This window comes from Oncorhynchus nerka, linkage group LG11 (genome assembly GCF_034236695.1).
Source record: "Oncorhynchus nerka isolate Pitt River linkage group LG11, Oner_Uvic_2.0, whole genome shotgun sequence".
Classification (NCBI taxonomy): Eukaryota; Metazoa; Chordata; class Actinopteri; order Salmoniformes; family Salmonidae; genus Oncorhynchus; species Oncorhynchus nerka.
The window spans coordinates 59,482,802-59,503,973 of NC_088406.1; positions in this window are offsets into that span (position 1 = coordinate 59,482,802).

The following is a 21,172-nucleotide window of genomic DNA, read 5'->3' on the forward strand; positions in this document are numbered from 1 at the left end:
ACTACCATACGCACTCTCACTACGCAGTATTTTTTATTTCAGCTCTGAATTCATACCTTTACACGAGAGTAATTATATCAGTATGTCTTGATGGTGTCTTTTTCAAAACATGATAACATGCTTGTCGTAGACTTAAGTAAAAGTGTCCTTTTAGAGGACAGTTATTGCCATCCGTTATGGTAGCTTTTGATGTGTCTATCTTAGTTTGACTGGAGGGATGCCATGGTAACTGAGGTGGTCTGGTGTCTCTTTCTACTACTCTCCTACTGTAACCAAGTATTCCATTAAAACGTCTGTTCTCACTGGCTATACACCTGAATAAGAAAATATTTCTCAAACACAGTTTTGGTTGTGGGTTCATTTTTATGCCGGTCTCTCGCTCTTTTGCGCGCACACACAGGTTGGCATGACAGTGTGAACGTTTTATTGGTTTTATGAGGTATGGATGGTTCTGCTAAGCTTTACAGTGTAAAAGCATTACATACAATGTCTGTTTGGAAATGGTATGTAATACTAAACTATATTTGGAAGATGTTTTTCTTTTGTTCCAATTTGAAAAGGTCTCCACTGAACTGAATTCATCCAATCACACTCCCCCGTCATGCAGTGGCACTCCCTGGTGAGGCCAATTAGGAGGCAGTGTATATACAATCCAGGGATTTCAGGTGCTATAATAGAGCTCACATGTCACCCAATACAGGATTTGCATTTGCACACTTATTCTCTTTGCCTCATTGGAAAGGGAAAGTGTGTAGGAGGGCTTTTCTTGGTCCTAAAGTATAATTGCATTGCTTCATTACATAATGACAAATGTTGAAACTATACCAGATGAAAATGTTAATTCCTTCTCAATTCACATTTCATAACTGCGCTTGGAGCGGTGGTTTATTAAGGGATGAATACTACGGCTGTGTTTACAGAAGCAGCCCAATTCTGATCCCCCCCCCCCAATCATATCAGCTCTTTTGAGATTTTCCGTTTAGTCAAAAGACCAATCAATGGAGGGGTTTATGGGCTTGTTTGACAGTGCAGGTGCCTACCGACTACAAATCCCCTTGCATCATAACTACTCATTATTTGTAGATCAGCCTGGGTAAGCATTCACCATAGTTTTATTGTGTGAATCAGGCATTACATTTTGATCATCACAGCCTCAGTCAATTGGCCCACTTGTAGGTGACATTCAATTCATTAATTGTGTACCTTGTCCAGACTAGTAGAGCGTACAGTAACCTTCAGAAAGTATTCATACCCCTTGACTTATTCCACATTTTGTGTTTCAGCCTGAATTCAAAATGGATTAAATCTTTTTTTTTTCACCCATCAACATACAATATCCCATAATGACAAAGTGAAAACATGTTTTTTTAGAAACTTTAACAAATGTATTGAAAATGAAATCCAGATCTCATTTACATAAGTATTCACACCCCCTTTGCTATGCCACTTCAAATTGAGCCCAGGTGCAACAAAATGTGATCATACTTAAGATGTCACTACAACTTGATTGGCTTCCACCTGTGGCCAATTCAGCCCAAACCCAGTGCATGCTTTGCAGGCACATGAGAAGGAAAGCGAATGGAGAGGACTGTAGAGAAGATGCTCTCAAAATCTTGGCTCCTGGAGGAGACACTTTTCGGAGGTGGGCAGGATGATTATGAGATGGGAGTTGCATTGGGATGCCACTGTGAAGTCTGGAGAAAAGGAGTGTTGGGACAGGGATGCAGAAAGGTGGATTTCTGAGGAAGGGGGAGGAAGAAAGTAATTAGGAAAGCAGAGGTTGGATTTCAATTTGAGAAAGGTGATCAACATGGAGTCAGGATGTTGAGTGCAAACAGTGAGCAAGAACAGGTTCTGGAGGTGAAGGAGTGTGAGTTAAGTGAGGAGCTCGGAACTCAATGGGCATGAAGAAGAATCTGGTCCAGTAGGAGTGATATTTTTGGAGAATGTGGCTCCATTTGTGGTTTCAGGGTGGGTGAGAAAGGAGTTAGGTGCTGTTGAAACAGTGAAGGTAACATGTAGTGGACTTATGATATTTGTTTGTGTTTCTTCTGACCAGAGGGAGTGGGCACAAGGTGTCACGCAACTTGTCAAGATCGGTTTCTTGCTTTGCTCTTAGGACAGGTGCACAATTGTAAGGAGTTTTTTAAAACTGATGTTACCTTTATTTAACTAGGCAAGTCAGTTAAGAACAAATTCTTATTTTCAATGACGGCCTAGTGGGTTAACTGCCTTGTTCAGGGGTAGAACAACAGATTTGTACCTTGTCGGCTTGGGGATTGGAACTTGCAACCTTTCGGTTACTAGCCCAATGCTCTAACCACTAGGCAACCCTGCCGCCCGAGTGGTTAGAGCCCTAGCGCTAATTGTGGAGCTGGAGCAGTTGAAGATTCCTGATGTTTGTGATACCTGCTGTTTGGTGCGACGCAGATCCGGTGGTGAAACAGTCACTGTCAGTCCTTTTTGAGTCCGTCTTTACCTGACAAGGTCATGTTAGTATATATCAGTTATCCTGTTAGCTTTTGTGCCGAACCCATTGCTCTGTTTCAGGTGCAACGTTTATGGTCATGTCGCAGCAGTGTGTAGGAGGGAGATTCCAAGATGTGGGAAGTGTGCAGGAGGGCATGGGATAGAGGATTGTGTGGTTTCTGTGGATAAAGTTGTCAACTGTAGGGGTGCTCATGTTGCTGGGGGATTGGAAGTGTCCTGTGTGAGAGAGGCAGGTTGAAGTGGTCAAAGTAGTGCAGGTTTCATTTGTTGAGGCAGTGAAGAAAGTAGAGGAGGATGGCTCATGGGTGAGGGATCCTTAGAGGACACCTGTGAGTAGTAGATCTGTGACAGCACAGAGGGATAGGCCTGTAATTTTTGTGTTGTGGAGAAATGACCAGGCAGGAGACGGGAGTACAGTTAGTTTAGTCAAAACCTCTCGTGCTCTACAGCCCCCGGCCCAATGGTGCGCATGTGCATTTCCTATTAGGTGTAGTAACATAACACTGCCGTAAAACATTACTGCTTAGTAACAGCATAGTAACTAATATAAACCGATGTAGATCACAGATACTACATGGCCAACGCATGATATATGCTTCAGTAAGGTTGGCTTCTTAGAAATGGTTATCAACTGTACTACAGAAATGGAATGGAAATCACAGAAAATGGATGTCATGCCGATGGCATGGTGCAGGAGCGGATAGGGTTCAAGTTGTGGATGAGGTATTGGGTTTTTAAGGAGAGTAGTTAGTTGGTATGGTCATAAAAATACATATTTATTTGAATTTTCCCATTTTGTATAACAAAGTCTAATAGATTTATACTCTAGTTTAGTTTGGGGTGGTAATGTAACATATTGGATGCCAACCACTTAAACTCCGCCGAATAAGAAATGCATGTCAGACTGGGCACCGAGGTAGATTGGCTGACTGAATTTGAAGTGGAGGTAGTGCAGGGCTTAGCATGTCTTTCTGGGAGGATAAAAATACATTTTGGTTTGGAAAAGTTGAATATTTTCAGAAGCAGTCGGGTAATTGGTTAAGGGAAGAGCATTGGAGGGAAGAGAGAGGGGGTTGAAAATGATGGGTTTGAATCTCTTGAAGTAAGCAATAACAAGGGAGACTGTATGTTGAGGAAGATTGGTGTTCAAGTTCAAACAGAGTGAGCCGGAGACCAGTTTGAGTTCTGGAGGGGTGAAATGGAAAGGGGGAAAAGGTGTTGTGAGGAGCTCGGGGGCACTAGCCCTTGCATTGATGGACATGTCTATGAATAAGATACATTTGGTCATGTGGGAGTAAGACTTTTGAAGAGGGTGGAACCAGGCCTTTTGGCTGATCCATGGGTGGTTTCAGGTTGAGTGGAGAACAAATCAAATGTATTTATACAGCCCTCTTTAAATCAGCTGATATCTCAAAGTGCTGTATAGAAACCCAGCCTAAAACCCCTAACGGCAAGCAATGCAGATGTAGAAGAGGAGAAGAAGTGGACTTGTGATGTTTGTTTGTTCAGATCAGAGGGTGCAGGTGCTCTGTGCGACCCAACTTGGGGAAAGATTTATCTTGCTTTGTGGTTCGGCACAGGGAACCATTGAAAGAAGTGATTTCTGGGGTAGCATTATGTGTGGAGGTGGAGCAGTTGAAGATGGTGGGCGTAACAAACACCAGGAGTTTGTGACGCAGACCCAGTGAAACAGAGGTGACTCAGTCTGTTGGTTTGAGCTTTGATTGAGTATTTACCTGACAAAGTCATGTTAGGATTATTTTCCACCATAATTTGCAAATAAATTCATTAAAAAATCCTACAATGTGATTTTCTGGATTTTTTTCTCATTTTGTCTGTCATAGTTGAAGTGTACCTATGATGAAAATTACAGGCCTCTCATCTTTTTAAGTGGGAGAACTTGCACAATTGGTGGCTGACTAAATACTTTTTTGCCCCACTGTACGTTTCAGTAAAGTTGGCTTCTTAGCGTTGATCGCAATGGTTATAAGAGATGGAGATGGAACGTATAGTCACAGAAAATATATGTTGTGGTGGCAGCTTCAGAGCAGTACTTTGGGGTACGAGATTAGACTTCAGAAGAGTTACAGTGTGTGTTGAGTGGTAGTGTCCTGTTCTATCATGCCGTTGGCCTGGGGTAGGAACAGATAGGGGTAAAAGTAGTGGAATAAGGTGATGGGTTTTAATGAGTATAGGGTTAGTTGGTAGTGTAATTAAACAAAGATGTGTATATATTAGTGCATTTTTATACATTTATACATTTTTTTTCCTGCTTCCCCTTTCCCATTTTGTATCAAAGTGTAATGGATCTATACTTGAGTTCAGTTGGGGGCAGTTGGGGGCTGTAATGCAACAAGCATTTCTCAACGGCATTTACTAAAGCACCTTATACCACCCACCACTGCGACCTGTATGCTCTATTTGGCTGGCCCTCGCTACATATTCGTCGCCAGACCCACTGGCTCCAGGTCATCTACAAGTCCATGCTAGGTAAAGCTCCACCTTATCTCAGTTCACTGGGCACGATGGCAACACCCATCCGTAGCACGCGTTCCAGCAGGTGTATCTCACTGATCATCCCTAAAGCCAACAACTCATTTGGCCGCCTTTCCTTCCAGTTCTCTGCTGCCTGTGACTGGAACGAATTGCAAAAATCGTTGAAGTTGGAGACTTTTATCTCCCTCACCAACTTTAAACATCTGCTATCTGAGCAGCTAACCGATCGCTGCAGCTGTACATAGTCCATCGGTAAATAGCCCACCCAATTTACCTACCTCATCCCCATACTGTTTTTATTGATTTACTTTTCTGCTCTTTTGCACACCAGTATCTCTACCTGCACATGACCATCTGATCATTTATCACTCCAGTGTTAATCTGCTAAATTGTAATTATTTGCCTACCTCATGCCTTTTGCACATAATGTATATAGACTCTTTTTTTTCTACTGTGTTATTGACTTGTTTATTGTTTACTCCATGTGTAACTCTGTGTTTTTGTCTGTTCACACTGCTATGCTTTATCTTGGCCAGGTCGCAGTTGTAAATGAGAACTTGTTCTCAACTAGCCTACCTGGTTAAATAAAGGTGAAATACATTTTTTTTAAATGCCAACCACCATTAAACCTCGCTGAAGAAGTGCAAGTCAGAAACTATTCCATGAAGTCCAAGGAAATGTCCATAGAACTCAGAGAATTATAATGAGGCCTTCAGAAAGTATTAACACCCCTTGACTTATTCCACATTCTGTTGTGTTACAGCCTGAATATAAAACAGATTATGTTTAGATTGTTTTTGTCACTGGCCTACACACAATACCACATAATGTCAAGATTGTTTACAAATGAATTAAAAATGAAAATCTGAAATGTCTTGAGTCAATAAGTATTCAACCCCTTTGTTGTGGGAAGCCTAAATATGTCCAGGAGTAAATATGTGCTTAACAAGTCACATAACACGTTTAATGGGTTCACTCTGTGTGCAATACGTGTTTTAACCCCCCTAGAGTTGTCAATCTGAGTAACATTTGAAATAATCCCCATTTCAAATCCATCAGTTTAAGCTTGTGATATAGTTTAAACTACAGATGTGTTTGCATTGGATGCATCTTACTCCACCGCTGATGTCGCACTTGAAAGGTGGCAGAGCTAGAACGGTGTTTGACCGACCATGAGACATCCCGAAGATCGGTCTTCTCCCGAAAACGGCTGTAGTGTCACAAAGGTTTGACCTACAAAACTATTGACCCACAAACTATATGGAAAGGGGAGACTCTGACGAACACGATGGTGTTCTCCGTTTTGCTCTACGACCCCCACAAGTGTCAAGGGACACATCTTAAGGTAACCAGCTCCGGTTTGGAAAACATTATGGAAGTACAGTGCATTCGGAAAGTATCAAGACCACTTCACTTTTTCCAAATGTTGTTACATAATAATACTGCCTTCTTGTTTGGTACACCCACTGGAACAGGTTTCCATGCAGATTGTTTTTGACACAAACTTGTGTTAATATATTTATTTGTATGTGGCTGTCAGTGTCATATAGTTTGATACTTGTATCAGCGAAGAACAATACATAATACTAAGGTCAACCATAGACACTGCAGCACAAAGCTCAGTGACGGCAGTTGACTGTCCTTTTCCTTGGTTTCACCTTAACTTTTTGTAGTTACTGCAAACATGACCCCCCCCCCATCCCATTTTCTCCATGCAACAACACAATGGAGGCTGGATATTTGTCCACATGATAAAGCATGTATTTAATGTATGAAAAAAAAAGTCAATAACAAATGTTGGACCAAATGCACAGTTACTGCTCTTTCTCTTGGTAGGGCAGTATACTGGTCATCTGTGTAGTCTTTGTCTTCAACCCGTAAGTGGCCAAGACGTATTATGTATACATTGTTAGCAATTACTTTATAATCTGCATTAGAGAAATTACCATAATACAAATTGCCTGTGGAATTTCAATTTTATTGGTTTTGTGGGTTCAGGAGTTTCTACTTGTTATTCTCCTTCTACTAACTGTTGCGAAGTGAGCACACAGCCACAGCCAAGCTTTTTTATCTCGCTGCGCATATAATGAGACAGGCGAGAGGAACGGCCGCCACCCTCCGAGCGACAGCTTCGATCGCGGAGGTCAGAAAGTGTACGTGCATCGCACTGTGCCGGTGTGACAGGCGATGAGGCAAAAATAGCCTCAGGTTTCTACCTCGCTGACTCTTTCCTATTTTGTTGAAGCACTCTTTTCTTTTGAAATGGCCAACTTTAAAGACATACATCGTACATTCTCTGCACGCATGCACACCCAGGAGCGGCGTTAGAGGTCCTGGCCCGCACTGCCGTACCTCCTTGCCTGTCCAAATAAAATATTGAAATATTGATCATCATGCCCCGTGCAGAGGCGCGCGGACAGAAAGACGCGTCAAGCTCAGATAAAGCCCCTGTCTAAGTATGTGCAGAACATGTAGATTATGTTGTCTGGATAAGAATAGTATGGCATGCCATACTATTTATGTCCAGACAGAATCGGACACATGGCCTACATATAGTAACACAGAGGGGCGCAGTTTGCTTTCTCTGGTTAGATATTTTCAGCAGAGAGGAAGAGGGGAAATCAGAGTGTTCACGCGCCAAAATCTGTCCAGAATAGACCCAATAGATTTCTATGGGCTGAATATGCAGACCAAAGCTTGTTGCCTGCCTTCCCGTCTTTAGGACAACTACTCCCATTGTTAGGGTGGAGACATGAGTATCTCGTAATTGCATTTAAGTCATTTAGCAGATACTCTTATCCATATTTACTAACCATTTGTGAATTCATCTTAAAATAGCTAGTTGAGACAACACATTACAATTTTATTAAGTGTATTTTCACTCAACATATTGTAATGAAACGGCAGGGAGCAGGTCTCGAACGCTCCACGTTCTAGCCCGAGGTCCGGCGCGCTATCGACTGTGCCGCAAAAGCAGGCCCAGGGTCCATACACTATGTATGAGCAAAGTCCGTGCTAGTGGGACAATAGAAGTGCCTGTTACAAATAAAACAATTGGGGGAAGTTGGTCCTTGGGGCACCAGATCTCTGGTTTCAGTCACTTTGGAATGGAAAGTTGTCAGTGTACTGTTCAGATGCTGTTTTCCCGCCAAAATTACATCATTACTGTCTACATAAAAAGAATTCTAAATGCTTCACCAGAGAGCATGACTTAGCCACAGAGGATCATTAGCTTCTTCATTTTTTTTGCTCTGGATTGTTTCAAATCACAAGTGCGCAGGCCTATGACTATTTGGGAAGCCTGCAATTTGGGCAGCACATGTGGCAATAGGCCTGACTGATTATTGAGTTGTGGCTGTCAGTGAAAAGCATCTAAAATATGTGTGAAGATAATTTGTCTTGAGTATAATTTAAAATGTTGAGAGGGGGGGGGGGGGGGGAGTGTGTGGCAAAGATATGGAGCATCTCTCTCCAGAATGCATGCACTCAGCCAATTCATTGTGTGAATTGTTTGCCTTATGATTGTTTTTTTTTATATATTTTTTTTTATAAATTCCCCATTACATATGTCACCAGTAGGCCTAGTAAATGTTAGATCACTTGGTTGCATAAATTATGTTAATGCGTGTATTAATTTCGGCTACAGTCACTTGCAATTCTTATTCTCTGAGTGGAAACATTGTTTGCATAATTCACAATGTGCTACATTTGTGAAAAACAAGTTTTGGTTCATTTCATAACCAGCATTTACGAATGTATTAATTGTCTTTGGGCCAGAAGGGTTGCTGGATGAAATCCCTCGAGTTGACAAGGTAAAAATGGGTCGTTCTGCCCCTGAGCAAGGCAGTTAACCCACTGTTCCACGGGCGCGCGGAAGACGTGGATGTTGATTAACGGTGAATGTACACTATACAGTGGTAAAGTGCCACTGTATTGTGACTCGCTTTTGGCGTGCTGGCAGCATATTCAATTGTGCTTCAATGATTTAGGATAGCAAGTTTGTATGAAGGTCTGGTTATTAAATGAGTACATAGTTCAATAGTAATATCCTCTAAAACGCTCTGGTGACAAACAAAATTTGCTGCCCTGTTTCCAATTGTCCACATGGCTGGGAGAACCTATTCGCATAAGTAAATACATTTCGAAAATGTGAGAAAAAACCCCGATATATTATTAGCGTCTACAGGCTAACTCAAATGAGCTAGCTAGTTGGCTCGCTAGCTATCTAGCCAACTTCACATACTGTATAGATAGCTAAGTGAATGAAATATCACCATCTATCTAACTTCATAATAGCTAGCTATCTTAATGTATTTATCACTGTAAAAAAAAAAAAAACTCAAAATCCATTTTGTAGGTAGCTAGCTAACAGCCATGGAGGAGGGTGATAGGATAGTAGACCCAACTGTCAGTGAGAGAGCAGGCTATTCTGGATAGGGCAGGTACTTTTGTGTAGCTCCTGTCCCTAGAAGTGAGGATGGAGATAATGGTAACATAATATTTAGTGCAGTGTAATTTGACTATAATGAAGTCTTGTGAGGTTTTCTGTCCTCAGATAAAGGGAGCCATGAAACCTGTCTGCATATGAAGAGGTCCCAATGAAGAGCAGTGGTTCTCAGTACTGGTCATGGGGACTCAAAGAGGCACATTTTTGATTTTGCACTGCACAGCTGATTGAAATGATCAACTTATCATCAAGCTTCAAGTGGTATTTCTGTATTCATTTGTGATGCTATCCTTGATATGACCCTGTTATTGTTACATGGTACACATGCACATAAACTAGGCAAAAAAAAGAAAGTCCTCTCACTGTCAACTGCGTTTATTTTCAAACTTAACATGTGTAAATATTTGTATGAGCTTAACAATATTCAACAACTGAGACATAAACTGAAAAAAAGTTCACAGACATGTGACTAACAGAAATGGAATAATGTGTCCCTGAACAAGGGGGGGGGGGAAAAATCAAAGTAACAGTCAGTGTCTGGTGTGGCCACCAGCTGCATTAAGTACTGCAGTGCATCTCCTCCTCATGGACTGCACCAGATTTGCCTGTTCTTGCTGTGAGATGTTACCCCACTCTTCCACCAAAGGCACCAGCAAATTCCCTGACATTTCTGGGTGGAATGGCCCTAGCCCTCACCCTCCGATCCAACAGGTCCCAGTCGTGCTAAATGGGATTGAGATCCGGGCTCTTCGCTGGCCATGGCAGAACACCGACATTCCTGTCTTGCAGGGAATCACACACAGAACGAGCAGTATGGCTGGTGGCATTGTTATGCTGGAGGGTCATGTCAGGATGAGCCTGCAGGAAGGGTACCACATGAGGGAAGAGGATGTCTTCCCTGTAACGCACAGCGTTGAGATTGCCTGCAATGACAACAAGCTCAGTCCGATGATGCTGTGACACCGCCCCAGACCATGACGGACCCTCCACCTCCAAGTCAATCCCGCTCCAAAGTACAGGCCTCGGTGTAACGTTCACTCCTTCGACTATAAACGCGAATCCGACCATCACCCCCGGTGAGACAAAACTGTGACTCGTCAGTGAAGAGCACTTTTTGCCAGTCCTGTCTGGTCCAGCGACAGTGGGTTTGTGCCCATAGGCGACATTGTTGCTGGTGATGTTTGGTGAGGACCTGCCTAACAACAGGCCTACAAGCCCTCAATCCAGCCTCTCTCAGCCTATTGTGGACAGTCTGAGCACTGATAGAGGGATTGTGCGTTCCTGGTGTAACTCAGGCAGTTGTTGTTGCCATCCTGTACCTGTTCCGCAGGTGTGATGTTCGACTGTACCGATCCTGTGCAGGTGTTGTTTACACGTGGTCTGCCACTGCGAGGACGATCAGCTGTCCGTCCTATCTCCCTGTAGCGCTGTCTTAGGTGTCTCACAGTATGGACATTGCAATTTATTGCCCTGGCCACATCTCCAGTCCTCATGCCTCCTTGCAGCATGCCTAAGGCACGTTCACACAGATGAGCAGGGACCCTGGGCATCTTTCTTTTGGTGTTTTTTTAGAGTCAGTAGAAAGGCCTCTTTAGTGTCCTAAGTTTTCGTAACTGTGACCTTATTTGCCTACCGTCTGTAAGCTGTTAGTGTCTTAACGACCGTTCCACACGTGCATGTTCATTAATTGTTTATGGTTCATTGAACAAGCATGGGAAACAGTGTTTAAACATTTTACCATGAAGATCTGTGAAGTTATTTGGATTTTTAAGAATTTTCTTTGAAAGATAGGTGTCCTGAAAAAGGGATGTGTGCCCATGCGTCTATCAATCCAAAATGATCATGATTTGTTATCAGGGATATTATACTTTAGTAATCTACAATGACCTGGTGATGTTAAAGTCTAATAATTACATTGTCTTCCATATTCCTACAGATACCTTATAACTGGAGATTCCTTCAAAATGATTGCCTACAGTTAACGTGTAGGGCACTGCAAGGTTGTGTGATCAGGGCCATCTGGGACTGCCTGCTGGAGGAATTCATGTGTGTGAAGGCTACCTGTGTCCTGCATAACTTCATGAGGATGGACACGAGGACCAGGAGGGGATCTGCAGCTCGCCGCCGTGTCCCAGAGGAGAAGTCTCCTGCTCTGCAGGATGTTTCAAGGATGGGGTCCAACAACGCAGCAAAAGGCAATCCGTGTGCTTGGAGATCTTCACCTCCTACTTCTTCGAAGAGGGTGCTGTTCCCTGGCAACACTATGCACAACCAAAGGCTCTTAAGAGTAATTCACATTGCAATAAGAGTACCCTACCATTTACTTAGCTATGTCAACTACAGTTATTCAATTCCCAGTTTCTCCCCCTTTGATTTCTACTTCTCAGGTGAGGGTGCTGTTTAGGTAAGGGTGTGATGTCTATACAAAAGCACAACGGGCTATTTTAAATCTACACTCTCCAGTATAAATGTGATTGATGGATTGTGTTGTGCAGTAAGCAGGCTAAGGTGTATAACTGTGGCACCTTTCACCTTCAAAGAATAGGCAAGAGGGCCAAGCATGGAGAATAACAAGACACTTCATTATTTCCATAATTACGCTATATTGTTTGTCCTCGTGTGTCCGTTCAAGTTTTTCAGCATAAAATACTCTGCAGCAACTTAGTGTGGTGTGGACACCAGGTGAGGACACACACACAGATTCCTGTGGAACACTCACTTTAACTACCTTATTTTCTCAATAACAGTCTCTCTCCTTCACTTCATCCCTCTTCTACCTGTGTCGGTGAACCCCTCCCACATCTGAACTGGCAACATGGAGGGCACTTGGTCAGGCCAACAGGAAGTATTATTAAAGAGATGCTTTACATTATACCTAATATTATAACTAACATTATATCTTACATTATACCTAATATGCCTTTTCACTTGGATCATCGCAGCTAGCTAGCTGCAATCCGAATGGCTTCTCCTAGCTAACCTCTCTGTCCCGAAGCAAGCACCAATTAGCCTGGAGCTAGCCCATGCTAGGTCCATCTCCCGGCTAGCTGAAGGGGTCCATCAGCCACTCCTGGGCTACAACACCTATTTTGCCAATGGGCGCCATTTTACTGCCGGTTCGGAGCCCCACCGTTCCTTCATGACTGGACTACCGACACAATCTGCCCGAGGGGGTACTTCAACTGGCTACATCGTCGTGACATCCCCTGAATGCCCATCTGCTAGCCTGCTAGCTGTCTCGAGCATATTGGACTGTTAGCTGAAGAGCTCCATCAGCCAATATCTTAAAATGAACTGCCGAAATTGTTGCAACCCCTATCACTACCCTGTTCAACCTCTCTTTCATATCGTCTGAGGTTCCCAAAGATTGGAAAGCTGCCGCGCTCATCCCCCTCTTCAAAGAGGGAGACACTCTAGACCCAAACTGCTACAGACCTATATCTATCCTACCCTGTCTTTCTAAGGTCTTTGAAAGCCAAGTTAACAAACAGATTACAAACCATTTCGAATCCCACCATACCTTCTCCGCTATGCTATCTGGTTTCAGAGCTGGTAATGGGTGCACCTCAGCCACGCTCAAGGTCCTAAACAATATCATAACTGCCATCGATAAGAGAAAATACTGTGCAGACGTATTCATCGACCTGGCCAAGGCCTTCGACTCTGTCAATCACCACATTCTTATCGGCAGACTCAACAGCCTTGGTTTCTCAAATGACTGCCTTGCCTGGCTTGCCAAGTACTTCTCTGATAGAGTTCAGTGTGTCAAATCTGAGGGCCTGTTGTCTGGACCTCTAGCAGTCTCTATGGGGGTGCCACAGGGTTCAATTCTTGGGCCGACTCTCTTCTCTGTATACATTAATGATGTCACTCTTGCTGCTGGTGATTCTCTGATCCACCTCTACGCAGACGACACCATTCTGTATACTTCTTGGCCCTTCTTTGGACATTATGTTAACTAACCTCCAGACAAGCTTCAATGCCATACAACTCTCCTTCCGTGGCCTCCAACTGCTCTTAAATGCAAGTAAAACTAAATGCATGCTCTTCAAACGATTGCTGCCTGCACCTGCCCGCCCATCCAGCATCACTACTCTGGACGGTTCTGACTTAGAATATGTGGACAACTACAAATACCTAGGTGTCTGGTTAGACTGTAAACTCTCTTCCAGACTCACATTAAGCATCTCCAATCCAGCTTCCTGTTTCACAACAAAGCATCCTTCACTCATGCTGCCAAACATACCCTCATAAAACTGACCATCCTACCGATCCTATATTTTGGCGATGTAATTTACAAAATAGCCTCCAGCACTCTACTCAACAAACTGGATGCAGTCTATCACAGTGCCATCCGTTTTGTCACCAAAGCCCCATATACTACCCACCATTGTGACCTGTACGCTCTCTTTGGCTGGTCCTTGCTTCATACTCGTCGCCAAACCCACTGGCTCCAGGTCATCTACCAGTCTTTGCTAGGTAAATCCCCGCCGTATCTCAGCTCCCTGGTTACCATACCAGCACCCACCCGTAGCACGCGCTCCAGCAGGTATATTTCACTGGACAACCCCAAAGCCTCCTTTGGCCGCCTTCCCTTCCAGTTCTCTGCTGCCAATGACTGGAACGAACTGCAAAAATCACTAAAACTGGAGACTCATAACTCCCTCACTAACTTTAAGCACCAGCTGTCAGAACATCTCATAGATCACTGCACCTGTAAATAGCCCATCCAACTACTGAATCCCTATACTGTATTTATTTATTTATCTTACTCCTTTGCACCCCAGTACCTCTACTTGCACATACATCTTTCACTCCAGTGTTTATTTGTTATATTGTAATTACTTCGCCACCATGGCCTTTTTCTTGCCTTACCTCCCTTATCTTACCTCATTTTCACACACTGTATATATACTTTTCTACTGTATTATTGACTGTATGTTTGTTTATTCCATGTGCAACTCTGTGTTGTTGTATGTGTCAAACTGTACTTCTACACCTGCATTGCTTGCTGTTTGGGGTTTTAGGCTGGGTTTCTGTACAGCACTTTGAGATATCAGCTAATGTACGAAGGGCTATATAAATACATTTGATTTGATTTGAAACTGCTTTGCTTTATCTTGGCCAGGTCGCAGTTGTAAATGAGAACTTGTTCTCAACTTGCCTACCTGGTTAAATAAAGGTGAAACAAATAAAAAAACATTGAAATGCAGATAGAGATGCAGTAGTCACAGAGTTAATGATCCAAGGTCAGTTTTGCATTTCACCTCTTTCTCCCTCGGTTTTTATAATGCACAACAGATGTGCATTGAAGTACAGATTGAACTTGTATTTATAATGTTACAATTATATTTATGCACGTATTTAGAACACTTTGATAATGAACTTCTTTCAATAAAGTGTTTCACATTCTCTACTGGTTGAAATTAAGTCTCATTTGATGAAATACTACACCTTATCCTGTGTTTATCAGATCAATGCAGATGAAGGGCAATAGATGTTGCGATTAACCGGTTTTAGAGTATTTACATGATGCATAGAAAGTGTACTGTACAGTTTTCTAAAATTATTTTTCTGTATATAGGAATTACAAATCAGCCTTTAACTAGTTAAATCCTGTTTCTAGTCTATTCGTTAGAATTTGTAACCATTGATGTCCCAGGACCAAAATTGTAATACATACATGCAAACACAGTGTCATTCAAAGACTGGAATTTGATACTCCTGGTATTGGATATGACTGAAAAATAGTCTAAAAAGACATTCATACCTGTACTGCAACTTTATTTGCCAAGGTAGAGTACATGATCAGTGAATATATTAAATGTACAGGCTACAATGTGGGTATCTCATGCATAGTAATAACTACATGTATATACGACTTGCATCCTTGGAAAATCTGAGGGCCCTGAATTAGATAGTTGATATAATGTTGCAAGTTCGCTAGCTACAGCTTCAGGCCTGACCCAGTTGACAGATTTTTAATATTTGTTATTATCATTTATTGAACTAGGCAAGTCAGTTAAGAACAAATTCTTATTTACAATGTCGGTCCTACCCCGGACTTCCGATCACGGCCGGTTGTGATACAGCCTGGGATCGAACCGGGGTCTGTAGTGATGCCTCTAGCACTGAGATGCAGTGCCTTAGACCTCACTAGAGGTAGAGAGATGAATGTGATTGAAAGAACCTGAATTTTCATCAGGATATTTTCTACTGTTTTTATTTGTTGGCTTTTAGGCCTATGTATTTTACTTAGTTGAGGATGGAAGTTCTAGGTCTACTGCTGCATTGGCCTATAGGCACTCATTTCTTTAACCACCAAGGAATGGTTCGATGTGTCCATATGGCAGAGGCTGGTTCTCTCACATTAGTTGAATTTGAACTTTTAGATTTGTAACGTGACAATCATTTTGAGAAACGAAAACATTATTATTCAAATATAAAAAAGAATCATAGCTGGCACGCAGATCAGTAGAAACAGTAGGATAAATGGTAAGCTTCCCCAAACTTGAAACTCATGAGCCACCTATGGTCTTTGCAATTACACCCATTTAAAAAAATAGGAGGTCCAGTGAAACACATTGGAGGACCTGTGAAAAAAACATGCCATATCCAACTGATTCAGTTTGGCGCTGGCCCTGCACACATTATGAGCCTGTCCTCCCTGATTTCACCCTGCACCAGCCTTCACTGGATCCTGCACTCTTGAGCTAATTGCACACACCTGTTTGTTTGAAAGGACCTGGATGAATTTGTGAAAACGGTGGATGGGAAGAGGAGAGACACGTTCTCGGTTGAACTGTGTAAGGAGGCGACTAGAAACTAATGAGAACGATTGTTTGGCCACAAGTGAGAGTTTGATATCGTTGAATCTTGTTTTGCTACTGCAGAAATGTGTTAAGAGGTTCATGGGAAATGGTGGTGAATAGTGTGGATGAAATGTAGAAAAAGTTGGCGACGCAACAGCTGTGCTGGAATGAGAACAATATGGGTGTCGGATCTGACAGTATGGAGGATGAGGGTCAAGGGCCAGAATGGTCGGTAGTGGAAGAAGAGATCATGATATAGAACGCAGTGGATCGTCTAGTAAAGAAAGCCTAAAGAGGGCCAAGGTAGGAAGCAGGAGTAGTGATGTGTTGGAGGGGAAAGTGGTGATAGTGTTTGATGACACCACAGGGTGTAAATGAGGCCCTATCTAACTAACTAATGCCTTAGAGAAAGAGGCAGGTGAAATGATATTAGCTTGGTTCATTGGAGCTGGTAGATTGCTAATATTGTGTGGTAGCAAGGCTAAGCAAGGGTAGATTTTGAAAATGGGAAGAAGATTAAAAGCCATGTCCCTGGTGCTTATGCTAGGTTAAGGGGAGTCATCACTGGTGTCCCAATATCTATGTCCACAGATGATATTAAAGAAAATGTGAAGGGAGGCAGAGTGATTGAAGCGAAAAGGTTGATCAGTAGGAAAGAGGGTCAAAGAAGTGAAAGCTAATCAGTGATGCTGAGCTCTGAGAAAGTCCTGCGGGGAAAAGATTCCTCAGTTTCAATGTTAGCGAATTTGTCCCATATGCGCTGCAGTGTTTTAAATAACAAATAATGGGACATGTATTTTGGGCATTTGATTTGGCATGTTTTTTCACGGGTCCTCCAATGTGTTTCACGGGACCTCCTATTTTTTAGCCAGAAGAGAACTGGCCACCCCTCAGAGCCTGATTCCTCTCCAGGTTTTTTCCTAGGTTCCTGCCTTTCTAGGGAGTTTTTCCTAGCCACCGCACTTCTACATCTGCATTGCCTGCTCTTTGGGGTTTTAGGCTGGGTTTCTGTATAGCACTTTGCGACATCGGCTGATGTAAGAAGGGCATTATAAATGCATTTGATTGATGGATGTAGTTGCTCAGTGTGAAGGAAAGAAAAGACGTGCCAAGTGTGGAGGAGCACATGATTACAGTGAATGTGGAGGCAATGTGAAGGTTAAGTGCTGTAATTGTGGGGGAGAACACAGTGCAGCATTTTGGTGGATGCCAGGTACAGAGAGAGGCTAGAGCCGCTCAGAGATATAGGATCAGTCGTGATGAATCGTATGCAGAGGCCATGAAACAGATTGGTAGAACTACAGTGCAGAATGATGGATCTTACATGGGTATGTACCTGTAGTAAGTGGACCTACTGTCGCCGGGGCTGGTGTTTCTGATAGTCCTGGCATGGTTTTGAGGCCTGTTCAGAAATCTTGTGCCCATGAATGTGCAGGGTCAAAGGACACTTTGATCATGAATAAAGTTGACTCAATTAGATTTTATTGGTACGACTTGGGTTGTGGAAAGCAAAAATGCCAGGTTGAAAGTTATTCTGGAGATATTTGGGGGCAACACATGTTACTGTTGAGATATAGATCAATTTTAATGGGGGTGGATAGAAGTTTAGGGATTTTTTTGGTTTGGAATGATATTTTCATGGTAGTACAGAATTGGGCAGATCGTGATTGATCGTGCGATCCAGCACAGTAGGTGGCGGCATGCACTTAAACGATTGTTTGCTTCATGGGCATGTTTTTATTAAACATGACGTGGATGAATAAAATACTCATGTCCTGTATATTATGATGCAAGAAGGATGTAAGATACAGTTCATCAACAGGCCGGGCCTAGGTTTCACACCTGGGGTGTTCTTCCATTACTTGTTTCTCTTTTCTTCCTATTTGAAATTAACTGCACCCAGGAAACCACTTTGTCAGTTGGTATCCCAATGTGCTCAATAATTCGAAGGTAGTCTCTTTAGACTTCTTCCAGCAGCTGTCTGCGTGCAGAGCGCTTTGAGTCTGGCGAGAGATTATTTCCAACGTGACTTTTCAACCATAAATGAATTAAATGACAATTGGGTTGTTGAGTTAAGTGCAGTTGCATAAAGTGCAGCTTGGAAGATATCTTATTCAAATAGCTGCTATTTCAAAAAGGAATCATCGATTGTAATGTGAACATTTCTAGTGATGAAACAAACCTGATAACATATTTGTGCTATGTTTCCGAGTGAGTTAGGATCACCTATGAGTTGGGATCACTACCTAGGTACTGCTGCTGTGAAGTTCTATGAGGGACTTTTCAGAAGGTCTGTTGCTCGAAGCCTCTGCAGCCAGTCAGAGCAGCAGAATGTGTTCCATTCAACATCCAGGTGAATTCCTGAAATGTGTGCTATCTCTACGGGGCCTGTCCATCTTCATGAATACAGTCATCGTGATTGAGACCCACCCATGGACCGACCCCTAGGCATGGACTTCATTACCTGTCGAGTGGACACTCTTCGACTCCATCGGAGAGACACACAATGAGCGGCAATATTTAGAAAAATATATAACTCCCCCCTCCTCCCCAAACTCCTTCAAACAGACGACCCCTCATGAACTCGACGGATTGCCCTCGCAAGTGCTCTCCGCACACAATACTACACCTAATGAGTAATGTATGCAAAGAATATGCAGTTGGAATGTGCCAGGAAGTGCCTTGCATGCAAATGAGGTCCCAACTCATTCATTAAAGGCCTCAGCTATTAAAAGCGGTCTGATTTGCTTTCTCACTTACTGTTCCGAGAGCCGCAGCCTGGCGGTATTTAGCTAAATGCCCGGAGTGTATTCCAGGGGATCTTGTATAATGAGGAGAATGTTGATGGGATACTAGGTGGTTGGTTAACTCTGACGGTTTGCAACTCAAACACAACAGTAACAATAACGCAGAGGTGCCATGCCAATCAATTATACAAGACTTTCATTTGGGTCTTCCTGGTAATAATCTTCCTGGACACATACAGGTGGTGTTTTAGTTGAGCGTCATCCCCTGACCCCCAAATGGTAATTAGCTGGTTGTAAAAGGAACCATACAATTACCAGACTATATGTTTTTCTGATTGCTCTATGCTCCCTCTTGTATGTATGGCTATTATATATGGCCCAAAGTGGCAGAGATTACTCTTAATTGCTTTGACAGTCTTGACTGTACCTGACAGCGCAACAAGGTGCGATTGTCAAACACTCCATGAATGAATTACATATGAGAGAGGTAGAGCGAGAGAGTCAGAGAGGTGTTGAGTGGGGTAACTCAAGGGAGGTGTATGGGAGAGAGTGAGAGAATGCGAGAAAACAGAGGCCTTGACAATATGCAATTTGCATGAGGTAGTATTGTTTTAATGGAGCCACTGTCTCTCAGAATTACCCTGGAAATGGGAAAAAAGAGTGGGGTATGAAAAATACTAGAGGAGCTCGGCTCTCCTTTTTCAAGACAGTTTAAGATGATTTCTTCTTGCAATGGGGAAAGGTTTCATTTTTCACCCTTTGCTCGGATGCTGGTGTTGACTACAGAGCAAGACTTCCTCAGAGAACAAGCTGTTGTTTTTCTTGTCTGTGACACCTTGCTAGAACAAATGTTCAGGACCGTTTAAAAGAGAGGAATCTAGCACTTATGCTCCCATAACAGGTGGTTTGAAATGCATTCGTTTCCTTTTCCTACACTAGTTAAAGCCTGTAGGCCTATGATGTATTTGGACAATGACAACCGTAAGTGTAGTCTAGTGGCGGTCGGTACCATTTCAGATGACGGAGGACAATGTTTTTTTCGTGAACATGGATGACTTATTCCTATTCCATTCACCCAGTTCAACGTAACAGCGGTAGGTTTAGGCTACTATATGATACTCAAATTGTCCCTATACCCATCATGAGGTTGCTACAACCTAGCCTATTCATTAGTTTATAACGTAGGTCGAGAGACACATTTCATGTGACAGACAGTGACACATGGACAGACGGTGACATTCAGTACCGCCTTGCACACTCTTGCCTGCATCTACCTGATAGTGGGTGTAATCATTAGTCCAACAGTTGCAAACTAAAGTTTCTATTGGACAAATTCATGTATGTTTACCCCATTTTGTTCCATTTGCTTCTATTTAAGTACTTTTTTAAAACAGAATCGGCAGAATGAATACACCCCTGATCCTGCGTAAACACAGTTCACAGTTTCATAGCAGCCACGTTGTATTCCTTTTTGCATCTATGTTATGCGCTCTCCTCCTTTCACCTCTTCCATTTTGCTTGTGGACTTCAATGCACAGCACATCAGCTGTATGTGACCAGGTGAAAAAGGTGACCAAGCCAAACCGCTACACATAGCCTACATCGTTGTCACCATATTAGCTAAAGTAACGTCATAGTCAGTATAGCTAATAGAACGTACGCGTTAGTAAACCCGCTACAATCATGCAGTAACGTTACAGTGTATAGTCAGTAAGCATTTACACAGACTGGCCCCGGTGGCAATACATTTGTCAAACTTACCTTGACTTGGAAGAGTTCCAGTGTTGTGTTGGATATTCATAGCTAGTTAGCTAACATAGCATCCCTCTGTTTGAGCAGGGTGTTTCAGTAGGCTAAACTAGCTATCTAAATAAGTTCAATTGAAAGTGAGAAAAAAATGACTCTATTTCCATCTTGCTTCTCCTTCATTAAGGAAGAAATTCCTTTGTTCAAAACTGTTTAAGTATTTTATTTCTCTCTCTTTGAGTCAACTACTCACCACATTTTATGCACTGCACTGCAGTGCTAGCTAGCTATAGCTTATGCTTTCAGTACTAGACAAATTAGCTGATCCTTTGAGTGGACATGTCAGTTCATGCTTCAAGAGCTCTGATTGTTTGGAGGACATCCTCCAGAAGTTTTCATAATTACTCTTGAGAACCAAGAGCCTCCTAGGTTTT